This window comes from Tenrec ecaudatus, chromosome 12, assembly GCF_050624435.1.
Source record: "Tenrec ecaudatus isolate mTenEca1 chromosome 12, mTenEca1.hap1, whole genome shotgun sequence".
Lineage (NCBI taxonomy): Eukaryota > Metazoa > Chordata > Mammalia > Afrosoricida > Tenrecidae > Tenrec > Tenrec ecaudatus.
In genome coordinates, this window is record NC_134541.1 from 96726211 (window position 1) to 96738479 (window position 12269).

Here is a 12269-nt window from a genome sequence, read left to right on the forward strand (position 1 = left end):
GAAGTCTTTCTGTTTCCAACTTCAATTTGTGCTGTATTATTGTGAAGGGTACTAAATTGTTTATCTTCTCTTCCATGGACTATGCTGATGGATATAGTAGTTCCATAGCCTGCTGTTTGTTGATCTTGTATGCTTCCACTCTGCCATATTCCTCTCTCACTTCCTGCACTCCCCTTGTGGAGCTTTTGGGTTTTCTGTTTATAAAATTATATCACAAAAAAAAATTATATCACCTGAGAATAAAGATAATTTCACCTCTTTTTCCTCAGATGTATACCACTGATCTCTTTCCTTTCCCTTATGTTGTTAACTAGGAACCCCAGAACGTTGTTAAATAGAAGAGGGTGCAAGGGGCATCCAGTCTGGTTGACATTTTCAGCGCGATTCCTTTGTCTTTTTTCCACTGAATACAAATTTTGGTGTTAACTTTTCATTTGTAGCTTCATATATAGCTTGTTGTAGAGGGCAAATTTGAAGAATTTTTATATTATCTTGAAGAATTTCCCTTCCATTCCGATCTTTGTAATGTGTTAAACAGGAACGGGTGCTGGATGATATTGAATGTTTTTTCTGTGTGTATTGATATTATCATGTGGTTTTATTCCTCTTTCTTACCAATAAACCTGAATAAGGCTAATGGACTTGCAGATGTTGAAACCTCCATGCATCCTTGGAATGAATCCCACTTGTTCATGGAGAATTATTCGTTTTATCATATTTTGAATTATATTGACCAGTATTTTGTTAAGGATTTTGAATCAATGTTCATTAGAAAGATCAGAATGTCATTCTCAATCCTTGTGGATCCTTCCCCACTTTAACTATCGGTAATCTGCTAGATTCATAGAGAAAATTTGGGAGTTGGCCATTTGTGTAGGATTGTTGTCAGCTCTTGCCTGAATGCTTGCCAGCATTTTCCTGTGAAGCCATCTGGCCCAGGGGATATTTTAGTTGACATTTTCTTGATAACCTTGTCTATTTTCTCTATTTCTCTGAGTCTGTTGAGTTGCTTGTGGTCCATCTGGGAGGGTATTTGTCCATGTCTTCCAGGATGTTGAATTCATTGGTGTAACGGTACTCATAGTACTATACAATTCAGCTTTAAATATCATTAGAGCCCATTGTAGTTTTCCCTGTTTTATCCCTCAGTGGCGTGACTATTGTTATATGTTCCTTTCTTTCTTTGGTTAGGTTTGCAGTGGCCTACCTATTCTGTTAATCTGTTCAAAGAAACAACTATTTTACTGCATTGATTTGTTTGCATTGTTTTCACGTTTTCCAAGTTATTCACGTCTGCCCTAATTGGTTGTTATTTCGTTTCTTTTGCCATTTGTAGCATTGTCCTGTTAACTCTGTCATCAGGATCAATCACACCACTTAGTACGGTGACACTCTTCCTGACCTGTTGATCCAAAGGCATGAGAAGTCCAAAGTGGCCAGGGGGCATTCTCAGCTGCCACTTCAGTGGAATCCGTGCTGTGTTTCCAGGTGGGAGAGTTCCTTTCTTCAGGACCAGGACCTCCAGGCCTGAGGAACACAGGGTTGTTGGGACAGGAAGCAAACATGCTTCAAGGGGATCACTAGGAGTAATAGTGAGTGGTGCCACTCCAGCTTCCACCCCTTGGTTCCTGGACCCATGAATTCTGGCTCTTGGAGACACAGCACCATATATTGGCCGCTGGTTTAGAGCGTATACAGCTTCCTGGAGATCAGGAAGCCCCGCAAGTTGTTGCCACCTACTTGGCGTCGTAATTGCATCTTTAGGAGCCCATTCCATCGTTCCAGCAAGCTGGCAGCTTCAGGATGATGAGGAACATGATACGGCCAGTGGATTCCATGGGAATGGGCCCATTGCCACACTGGATTTGCTGTGAAGTGAGCTCCTTGATCTGAAGCAAAGCTATGTGGGATGCCATGCCGGTGCATGAGGCATTCTTTGAGTCCACAAATAGTAGTTTTGGCAGAAGCATCACGTGCAGGGAAGGCAAATCCATATCCAGAGTAGGTGTCTATTCCAGTAAGAACAAAACGCTGTCCCCTCCATGATGGAAGTGGTCCTATGGAATCAACCTGCCACCTACTTGCTGGTTGATCTCCCCGAGGAATTGTCCCATCTCTTGAACGTAATATTGGTTTCTGTTGCTGGCAAATGGACACTCAGCAGTGGCAGTGGCCAAGTCAGCCTTGGTGAGTGGAAGTCCATGTTGCTGTGCCCATGCATAACCTCCATCCCTGCCGCCATGTGCACTTTGTTCATGTGCCCATTGGGCGATAACAGGGGTGGCAGAGGAAAGAGGAGGACCAGTCTCCACAGCGTGTGTCATCTTATCCACTTGATTATTAAAGTCCTCCTCTTCAGAGGTAATCCTTTGGTGAGCATTCACGTGAGATACAATTAACTTTACTTTCTTGGCCCATTCAGAGAAGTCTATCCACATACCTCCTTGTCACCAATTTTCCAATCATGGTCCTTCCAATTCCCTGACCATTCAGCCAAGCCATTAGCCACTGCCCATGAATCAGTATATAATCTCACATCTGGTCATTTTTCCTTATATGCAAACTGAACGGCCAGGTGCACTGCTCGAAGTTCTGCCCATTGGGAAGATATCCCTTCACCACTGTCCTTTACGGAGATCCCAGAAAAGGGCTGTAGTGCTGCTGCTGTCCACTTATGAGTGGCACCTGCATATCGTGCAGAGCCGACCGTAAACCAAGCATGACTTTTTTGGTCTTCACTTAAAGTATGGTAAGGAACTCCCCAGGAGGCCATAGGTGCAGACTGGGAGAACGGAGGCAATGTAACAGGAGTGGAGACTGTTGGCATTTGGGCCACTTCTTCTTGCAGCTTACTTGTTCCTTCAGGTCCTGCTTTGGCCCGATCTCGTATATACCACTTCCATTTAACAAGGGAGTGTTGCTGCGCACATCCAACTTTATGATTACGTGGGTCAGACAATAGCCACTTCATGATAGGTAATTCAGGCCTCATGGTGACTTGGTGGCCCATGGTGAGGCCTTCAGTCTCCAGCCAGGCCCAGTAACAGGCCAACAGCTGTTTTTCAAAGGGGGAGTAGTTGCTTGCAGAGGATGGCAAGACTTTACTCCAAAATCCCAATGGTCTATCTACGCTGTGATTCACCAATAGGGGTCTGCCAAAGACTGCACACTGCATCTTGATCTACAACTGACACCTCTAGCACCATTGGGTCAGCTGGATCATATGGTCCCAGTGGCAAAGCAGCTTGCACGGCAGCCTGCACTTGTTGAAGAGCCTTTTCTTGTTCTGGGCCCCACTCAAAAATGGAGGCTTTTCGTGTCACTTGATAAATAGGTCGAAGTAGAACACCCAAGTGAGGAATATGTTGCCTCCAAAATCCGAAGAGGCCCACTAGGCGTTGTGCCTCTTTTTTAGTCGTTGGGGGAGCTAAATGTAATAGCTTATCCTTCACTTTAGTAGGAATATCTCGACATGCCCCACACCACTGGACCCCTAGAAATTGTACTGATGTGGAGGGTACCTGAATCTTTGTTGGGTTAATTTCCCAACCCCTTGTACGCAGATATTGTACCAATGAATTTAGAGTCTTTGATACATCCTCCTGAGTGCGTCCAATCAGCATAATGTCATCAATATAATGGACCAGTGTGACATGCTGTGGAATAGACAGGTGGTCAAGGTCCCTTCGGACTAAATTATGGCACAGGGCAGAAGAGTTGATGTACTCCTGGGGGAGAGTTGTGAAAGTATATTGTTGCCCTTGCCAGGTGAAGGCAAACTGCTTCTGGTGGGCCTTTGAGACTGGTATGGAGAAGAAGGCATTAGCCAGATCAATAGCTGCATACCATGTACCAGGAGAAGTATTAATTTGCTCAAGCAATGTAATCACATCTGGGCCAGCAGCTGCAATTGGAGCTGACGATAATCCACTGTCATTCTCCAGGATCCATCTGTCTTCGTTACAGGCCAAATTGGTGAATTAAATGGGGGAGGTAGTAGGAATCACCACCCCTGCATCTTTCAAGTCTTTGATGGTGGCACTGATCTCTGCAATCCCTCCAGGCATGCGGTATTGCTCTTGGTTTACTCTTTTCCTAGGTAATGGCAATTCTAATGGTGTCCACTTGGCCTTTCCTACCATGATAGCCCTTATTCCACATTTTAGGGATCCGATATGGGGGTTCTGCCAGTTACTAAGTATGTCTATTCCAATGATGCATTCTGGAACTGGGGAAATAACCACAGGATGGGTCCCGGGGCCCACTGGACCCACAGTGAGGCGTACTTGAGCTAAAACTCCATTGATAGCTTGACCTCCATAAGCCCCCACTCTGATTGGTGGGCCTTTGAAACATTTTGGGTCTCCTGGAATTAGTGTCAGTTCTGAGCCGGTGTCTAGTAATCCCCGAAAAGTTTGATTATTTCCTTTCCCCCAATGAACAGTCACTGTTGTGAAAGGCCGCAGGTCCCTTTGGGGAAGGCTAGAAGGAAGACTAACAGTATAAACCTTCAGTGATGTAGCAGGATCCTCCTTACAAGGGACCCGGCCTCCCCTTCATTCAAGGGGTTGTGGGTCTGTAAACTGGCTCAGGTCTGGGAATTGATTGAGCGATCGTGACTGTCTATTCTGCTGTTCGCCTGATCTACCATTCTTTTGCCTGTACAGATCACGTAAATATTTAGTAGGCTTCCCATCTATTTCATTCCTAGGGACACTGCGGCTAAGTAGCCAATGCCATAATTCCACACGAGACAGGTTGCTTTGATTGTTATTGAAAACTCGTTGTCTATTATAACCACGCCCACCCTGTCTCCGTGGATCCAGTGCTGACACCTGCCCTCTACCATCACGGGGACCAATCAGCCCCATTGTGGGCAAATGTCGGAGTTCGCTTCGGGCAGTGGCCACTGTTAATCCTGGTGCACATAGAATAGCAATTACAGGAGTCTTAAGAGATGCTGGGGCCCACTTCACAAACTTGTTCCTTATGGTTATGGTAAAGGGTATGTCTTCAGGTCACCCCCTTTTTGGATCTATGGGAATATCTTGATAGATCCATTCTAACATACCAATTTCTCTAAGCTTTTGGATGCCTTCCTCTACAGTGTACCAAGGCAGGTCAGGGTCTTCAAGTTGGTCTAATCTAGGCCATCTGGCAGTCCATGCTTCATTGAACTAACCACATAAAGACTTAGATCCTTTATTAGCCTGTCTCGCAGAGACATTGAAAGAAGAGTCTGTGCTTAGGGGTCCCATATCCAGAAACTCAGACTGGTCTAATATTACATTTCGTGCACCAGTATCCCACACCCTGAGTAACCATTCCCAGGGGTATTCTCCAGGCTTTTGCTTGTACGTATTTGAGAACTCAAGCAGGTCTTTATGTGTGTAGCGCACTTCTTCTTGGATAATCTTCTCAACCTCACCTTTAGGAGGTTTCTGAGACTTCATTTTAGTGACAGGTCTAGTGGAAATAATGGGTGCTGAGGGTGTTTCCTGGGTGCTCTCAGCAATACCTTGCGAGGCATCTTCCTCAGGTAATGCTACTGATGCAGCCCCACCTGGCCTATCAACTTGAATCGTTTGGCTAATCTGCTCAGGTGTTTCTAAGGGCTCAATATCCTCTACTTCCGGATCATCAGCCCCTATGTTCCCATCCCATGTTTCAGGGTCCCAACTTTTCCCAATGAATGCCCTTACTTTGGTTTCAGACACTACTCTAGATCTGCAATTCAGCTGCCGTTGTCATTCAGCCACTCGTATAATGAGACTCTGGACCTGGTTCTCAGCAATGTCAGCTCTTTTACTAGAGGAGAGAAGGCTCTCCTTTGTAGCACAGATGGAAGTTTTCAAATCTGTTAGTCTGCATGTGAGGCGTGCTTTTGAGGCTCTGAGATCATCCCTCTCCTTAATAACACTTTCCATCGTATGAAGGACCAGCCAACCAGCTTCGCTATACTTGTCATTTTCACAAAACTCCTGGAAAATATCAAATATACGATTGCCAAGAGCATCTCCTTTATCCAGCATGTCATCTACTTTAGTTGCTACTTTAATATTATCTTTGCTATTTCAGACCATGGATTAGTACGGGTAGTAGACGTATCCCCGTCAAGACTAAATAGGTTGGAAAACCAATTTAAGAAATCCATATTTGGTGTCAAAGGGACCAGGTATAAGGCATCATGCAAAAAAAAAAGAATATGTGTGCGTGTGTGTATATATATATATATATATATATATACCATAATGAATGAAGGGGGAAGTGCAGAGTGGAGACCCAAGGCCCAAGCGTCGGCCACTGGAGATCCCCTCAGAGAGGGGTTTAGGAGAGGAGATGGGTCAGTCAGGGTGCGAGGTAGTGCCGATGAAGAGCAAAGCTTTCCCCCAGATTCTGGATGCTTCCTCCCCCCAACTACCATGATCCGAATTCTACCTTAGAGGGCTGGATAGGGCAGAGGTTGTACATTGGTAATATGAGGGCTGGAGGCACAGGGAATCCAGGGTGGATGATATCTTCTGGACCAAGGGTGTGAGGGATGATGCTGGGAGAGTATAGGGTGAGTGGGTTGGAAGGGGGAACTGATTACAAGGATCCACATGTGACCTCCTCCCTGGGAGAGGGACGGCAGAAAATGTGGGAAGGGAGACTTGGGATAGAGCAAGATATGACAAAATAACGATGTATAAATTACAAAGGGCACATGAGGGAGGGGGGAAAGGGGAGGGAGGAGGAAAAAAAAAGGACCTGATGCAAAGGGCCTAAGTGGAGAGCAAATGCTTTGAGAATGATTGGGGCGGGGAATGTATGGGTGTGCTTTATACAATTGATGTATGTATATGTATGGATTGTGATAAGAGTTGTATGAGTCCCTAATAAAATGTAAAAAAAGAAAAGGAAAAAAAAGAAAGAAAAGAAAATGATTAGGGCAAAGAATGTACAGATGTGCTTTACACAATTGATGTATGTATATGTATGGACTGTGGTAAGAGTTGTATGAGCCCCTAATAAAACGTTTAAAAGAAAAAAGAGAAATCCATATTTGTCAAACTGGCTGCAGCGCCAGGCCAGGCGCAGGGGCGGCGGAGGCAGTGGCGAGGGCGGCGTGAGAGCGAGGCTCTGGCCCTGCGCAGGCCCAGGCCAGCGGCGGCTAGGAGGGCGAGGCATGCTGACCTGCAGGCCGCGAGAGGCGGCAGCGGCGGCAAGGGGCGCAGGGGTTCCTGGGAGGCGCAGCGTCAGGCCCCGGCGCGCGCCCGCCGCCCCTTCCCCGCGCCGCGGCCGCCCGGGCAACTTGTGGCCAAAGTTTGGCCCCAGCCTCAGGAGTGCGCGGGGCGGCCCGCGAAGTTGGCTGTGGCCCCCGCCGCGGCTCGGGCCGGCCCATGGCCCGCGCGCCCCCGCCGGAGCCCCTGGGCGGCCGGGCTCCTGCCCCCGGGGCCCCCGGGCCTCAACGCCAGTGCGCCTCCCCCGGCCCCGGGCCCGCGCACGCGTGGGAAAGTTGGCCTGGAACCGGCCCGACCAGTTCCGCCGGCGCGCACACCGGCCGCAGAAGTTGGTGCTGCAAAACTTTTTTGGGGGGTTCCGCGGGAGCCCCCGTGCGTCGGGACCGGATGCGCGCCGGCTAGCGACCCCTGCGCCGAGAGAGGTACCCCCAGAGCGACGCGCAGCGGGGGCGCCCCGGACCCGCGGCCCGGGGGCTATGGCCATGGTGGCCGGAGGCTGGGGCGGTCCCAGCAGCGGTGGAGACGCGAATGGCGTGGACAAGGTGGGTGGCTACCCGCCCGCCACCGAGGACTCGGCCTCGCCCCCGGGCGCCGCCAGCGACGCCGAGCAGGGCGACGAGGAGCGGCAGGGGCTGCAGGTGGACTGTGTGGTGTGCGGGGACAAGGCGAGCGCAAGCACTAGGGCGTCCTCACCTGCCAGGGCTGCAAGAGCTTCTTCAAGCGGAGCATACTCCTCAACCTCAGCTACACCTGCAGGTCCAACCGTGACTGCCAGATTGACCAGCACCACCGGAACCAGTGTCAGTACTGTTGCCTCAAGAAGTGTTCCGGTCGGCATGCGCAAAGAGGCCGTGCAGCGGGGCCGCAGCCCCCACTCGCCGCCAGGTCCTGGCGCCGCGTCTCCGGCAGCCCCCCCGGGCTTGGCGCTGGCGGAGGCGGTGGGCGGAGACCTCTTCCATGGCCAGCCAGCGTGGGAGCTGATCACACAGCTGCTGCGCGCCAAGCCCTACCTGGCGGTGGCCGGCCACTTTGGCACGGGCGCGGCGAGCGCCTTCGGCCCGGGCGGCGCGGGCGCGGTGCTGGGCATCGATAACGTGTGTGGAGCTGGCGGCGCGGCTGCTCTTCAGCACCATGGAGTGGGCGCGCCACGCGCCCTTCTTCCCCGAGCTGCCCGTGGCCGACCAGGTGGCCCTGCTGCGGCTCAGCTGGAGCGAGCTGTTCCTGCTGAACGCGGCGGAGGCCGCCCTGACCCTGCACACTGCGCCTCTGCTGGCCGCAGCCGGGCTGCACACCGCTCCCATGGCCGCCGAGCGGGCGGTGGCCTTCATGGACCAGGTGCGCGCCTTCCAGGAGCAAGTGGACAAGCTGGGCCACCTGCAGGTGGACTCGGCGGAGTATGGCTGCCTCAAGGCCATCGCGCTCTTTACTCTTGATGCCTGTGGCCTCTCAGACCCAGCACACGTGGAGAGGCTGCAGGAGAAGGCGCAGGTGGCCCTGACCGAGTACATGCTGACCCAGTACCCAGCCCAGCCCCAGTGCTTCGGCCGCCTGCTGCTGCGTCTGCCTGCCCTGCGCGCCGTCCCAGCCTCACTCATCTCTCAGCTGTTCTTCATGCGCCTGGTGGGCAAGACACCCGTTGAGACGCTGATCCGAGACATGCTGCTCTCGGGGAGTACTTTCAACTGGCCTTAGGGCTCCGGCCAGTGACCGACCTCCAGCGACACAGATGCTCGGGGTCCCCAGGCCAAGGATAGGGACAGCCTCCCCAAGTGGCTAACCAGAACCATGACTAGGGCGAAAGATCATTATGTAATATGCAGTAGCCCTTAGTGACCCTGGTTACAATTTGACTCGGAGGCTACTGGACTTCAGAGCCTTACAAGCCTGGAAGGTTTATTTCAGGCACAGCAAGCACATGCCTCGGCGGTGCTGACTTGCGTTCTGCACCTGGATAGGCACCTGAAGTCATTTGGAGAGGATGTCTATGTAAGTTGGTTTTACATAAATTTCTGTGCTGGATTCCTTGTGCTTGTGGATTTTCTTGTCCTTCTTGGTTTGCTGTTATTTTACTACTGAGTTGGCTTTTGTGGTTTTCTTCATTTTGATGGGGTTTCTTTCCTATTTCTTACGACATTCCCTTGATAGTTATTTTCTTATCTAGTGTAAGATGGTCATGTTTCTCTTGTGTACTGCTTGCCTTCCTCTCCATACAGTTTCTTGCATGTACTTTTCTCCCCCTATTTGCTTCGTGTTTCTCTCCATTGCAGATTGATATTTGTAGCTCTCTCTTTTCAGTCTTGTGTCATATTTGCAGAACTGCTTCACCTTGGTTACTGTCTGGTGGGGACTGCCTTGCTCATTGATCTCAGGTTTATGTTTGCTCTTCCTTGTGATTCTCCATCCATAGAATAGCCTTCGTATTTTTTTATAACTCATTCCGCTGCTTTGGATTTCTGGAATTCTCCTTGACTGAAAATGCCCTTATTTCTTCTTCATATTTTGCTGGATTTAAGATCCTTGCTTGGCAGTTATTTCTTTTAAAGTTTCATATATGTTGTCACGTTGCCTTATGCCTGCAGAGGTTTGTTGAAGGAAAACAAACAAACAGAAAACCACACTCAGCTTAATTGTTTGCTTTCCCTTTGCAGACCCCCTGCTGGGGCTGCTTCCATAAATGTGCTCCTTACAGTTCTGCTCACAGGCGTGCCCTCATGGCTCTCAGATTTTGCGTCCATGGCTTTATTCTGAGAAGTCCACTCTCCCATGCCATTTTCCCTGAGCCTTTGGATCCCTCTCCTAGGGAATGCTACTGTAGGTCTGATACGTCTGCTTGACTTACTGTAGATGGCCAACCAATGAATGACTATATCAACCCCGCAAGCTCCAATACTGGACAGAGAATCTGTGCTGAGTGGGCCATATCAATAAACTGAGACTTATCAGAGTTTATGTTCCTTGCACAATAATCGCACAACCTTTATAACGATCATGACACATAGTCTGCAGGTTTCTGTCTGCACAAGTTAAGGAATTCTAGAATATTTTTGGGGGGTAGAGCATAGCTGTTCCTGGCCCAACACCTGGGCTTCACTTTGGGAACTTGCTATGAGTTAAGTCTAGGTAGAGGTCTGGAGGCCATAAACCGTGGGAGGTGTTTCCTGGGCCCATGCAGCGGTGTCTTGCTCCAGATACAGCCTAAGCACCATTATCGGCACACATCCCAAACTCAGTCATTTGGACGCATGGGGACCCTACAGGACAGAGTAGACCTGCTCCTGTGGGTTCTGAGACTGTAATTCTTCATGAGAGAAGAAAACCTGGTCTTTTGTTAGGGGAGCTGCCCTTGGTTTGACCTTTCTGCTCTTGTGTTTTGTAGCACAGAGGATGATCACTGTGCCATCAGGGCCAGGGATGAAAACACCTTCTTGGTTCGTAGTGATAGATTTCTCAAAACTTACCGAGAGATGTGGGGTATGTACAGTAGCTTTAGGGCTTGCATCAGACATCAGAACCAATTTAGACAACTCATCTTTTCTCATTCTGTTTCTTTAGAACCTCTCCTGGTCCCGTCAAGTCAACTCTGATGCAGAACAACCCTCTACAACAGGGTAAGCTTCCCCTCTGTGTTCCAGAGACAGTAATTCATTATTGCATTAAAATGTTTCTTCCTTTTGCTGTGGTGTAACACGTGGTTTTGAACTGTTGACCTTGACCTTAGCAGCCAATGCATAAGCGCTATGCCACCAGGGTTCTCTAGAGAAGCAAGACCAAGGATACTTGTATGATACATGTATGGACAAATAGTGATTTATATCCACAATTGCCTAAACAGCTATAGAAGCAGGTAAGTCCAGTTTGGTTCAAGTTCATTGGTCATATATAAGCGGGAGACTTCTCCTGTCTCATAGAGCTACGGGAACTGATGGACATGAAAGAGGAAGATGCAGGAAGAGGGTCTCGGGTGGGGAAGGCAGCGCTGCATGAATCTGAGGTGGGATGAATCAATACAAGTTGACATTCCACTGATGGTTAGTGTGATCAGTAGATGACCTAACAGGAAATTGACAAACCAGATGTAGAATCCAGAAGTGGACAAAGGGAAATGGGCAAGACAAAGCACGCTTCTGCACAGGATTCCTCTTATAATAGAGACGACAACCCAGAAGAGGGCTCATGGGACTTACACCTGATTGATAAGTTGGACTCTAACTCTATTTTCACACAAACAGGTCCAGCTGACAGAAATTCTAATGATCACAGATGAGAAAGAGAACGTTCAAATGTGGTGCACAAAAGGAAAATTAGGACCGCCTCATTCCTCATAAGACACGATGCTTTCTCATTGTCTTTTCCGATAAGAGCAGAACTTTGTGTATCAGCAATTGACGCCGTCTGGCACTTCTGAGTGATGTAACTCTCTCTCTATATGTATCTGATGAATCCACAACTGATGAAAGCGTAGATAGTTGATGGTCCTATGACATTCACATTCAACATCAGAAACCAGCAAGGCACTGTGATCTTGTAACTTGGTTTAGTAGGGAAGCACAAAGAGCTTATGTTTGGGTATAAGATCCCATTTGGAATCTTTACTAGCAAGTTAATTGGATTGACCTTATTACTCTGTGTGTAGATCTATTCACACAAACACTGCGAAAGCACCTTCTTTTGTTGACCCTCCGATTCTTCTTTCATTCGTTAAGTACAACTTAACTGTTCAAATGTTCCTGAAATTAGAATTTTATTGAAGAGTATTATTTTTCGTTTTTCTCTCAGCTCTGCCAATAGTGGTGGGTGGGTCAACAAGAAGAAAGTCCATTCGTGCTACAACTCCAGAAATATCTGGTGATTAGAGCTAACTGCATACCTCTGAAATCAGAGGTAAATACTGGTTCTGAAACTTGAGGACATAAACAAGGCTCCTTCTACCAGGAAAGAAAAGAACACACTGCCATCCCGGAAGAGATTGTGGAAATTGTAACGTTGTAGCAGAAGCTTACAATAATAAAATGAAACATGATAGTAAAACAAACTCCACTGGAAGGA

At 48.6% G+C, this 12269-nt stretch overlaps 1 pseudogene; it reads left to right on the forward strand.

Moving 5' to 3' along the window:
- The first annotated feature begins 7699 nt into the window (after positions 1-7699).
- LOC142423025 (nuclear receptor subfamily 2 group F member 6 pseudogene) lies at positions 7700-8930 on the forward strand (annotated as a pseudogene).
- Positions 8931-12269: the final 3339 nt, after the last annotated feature.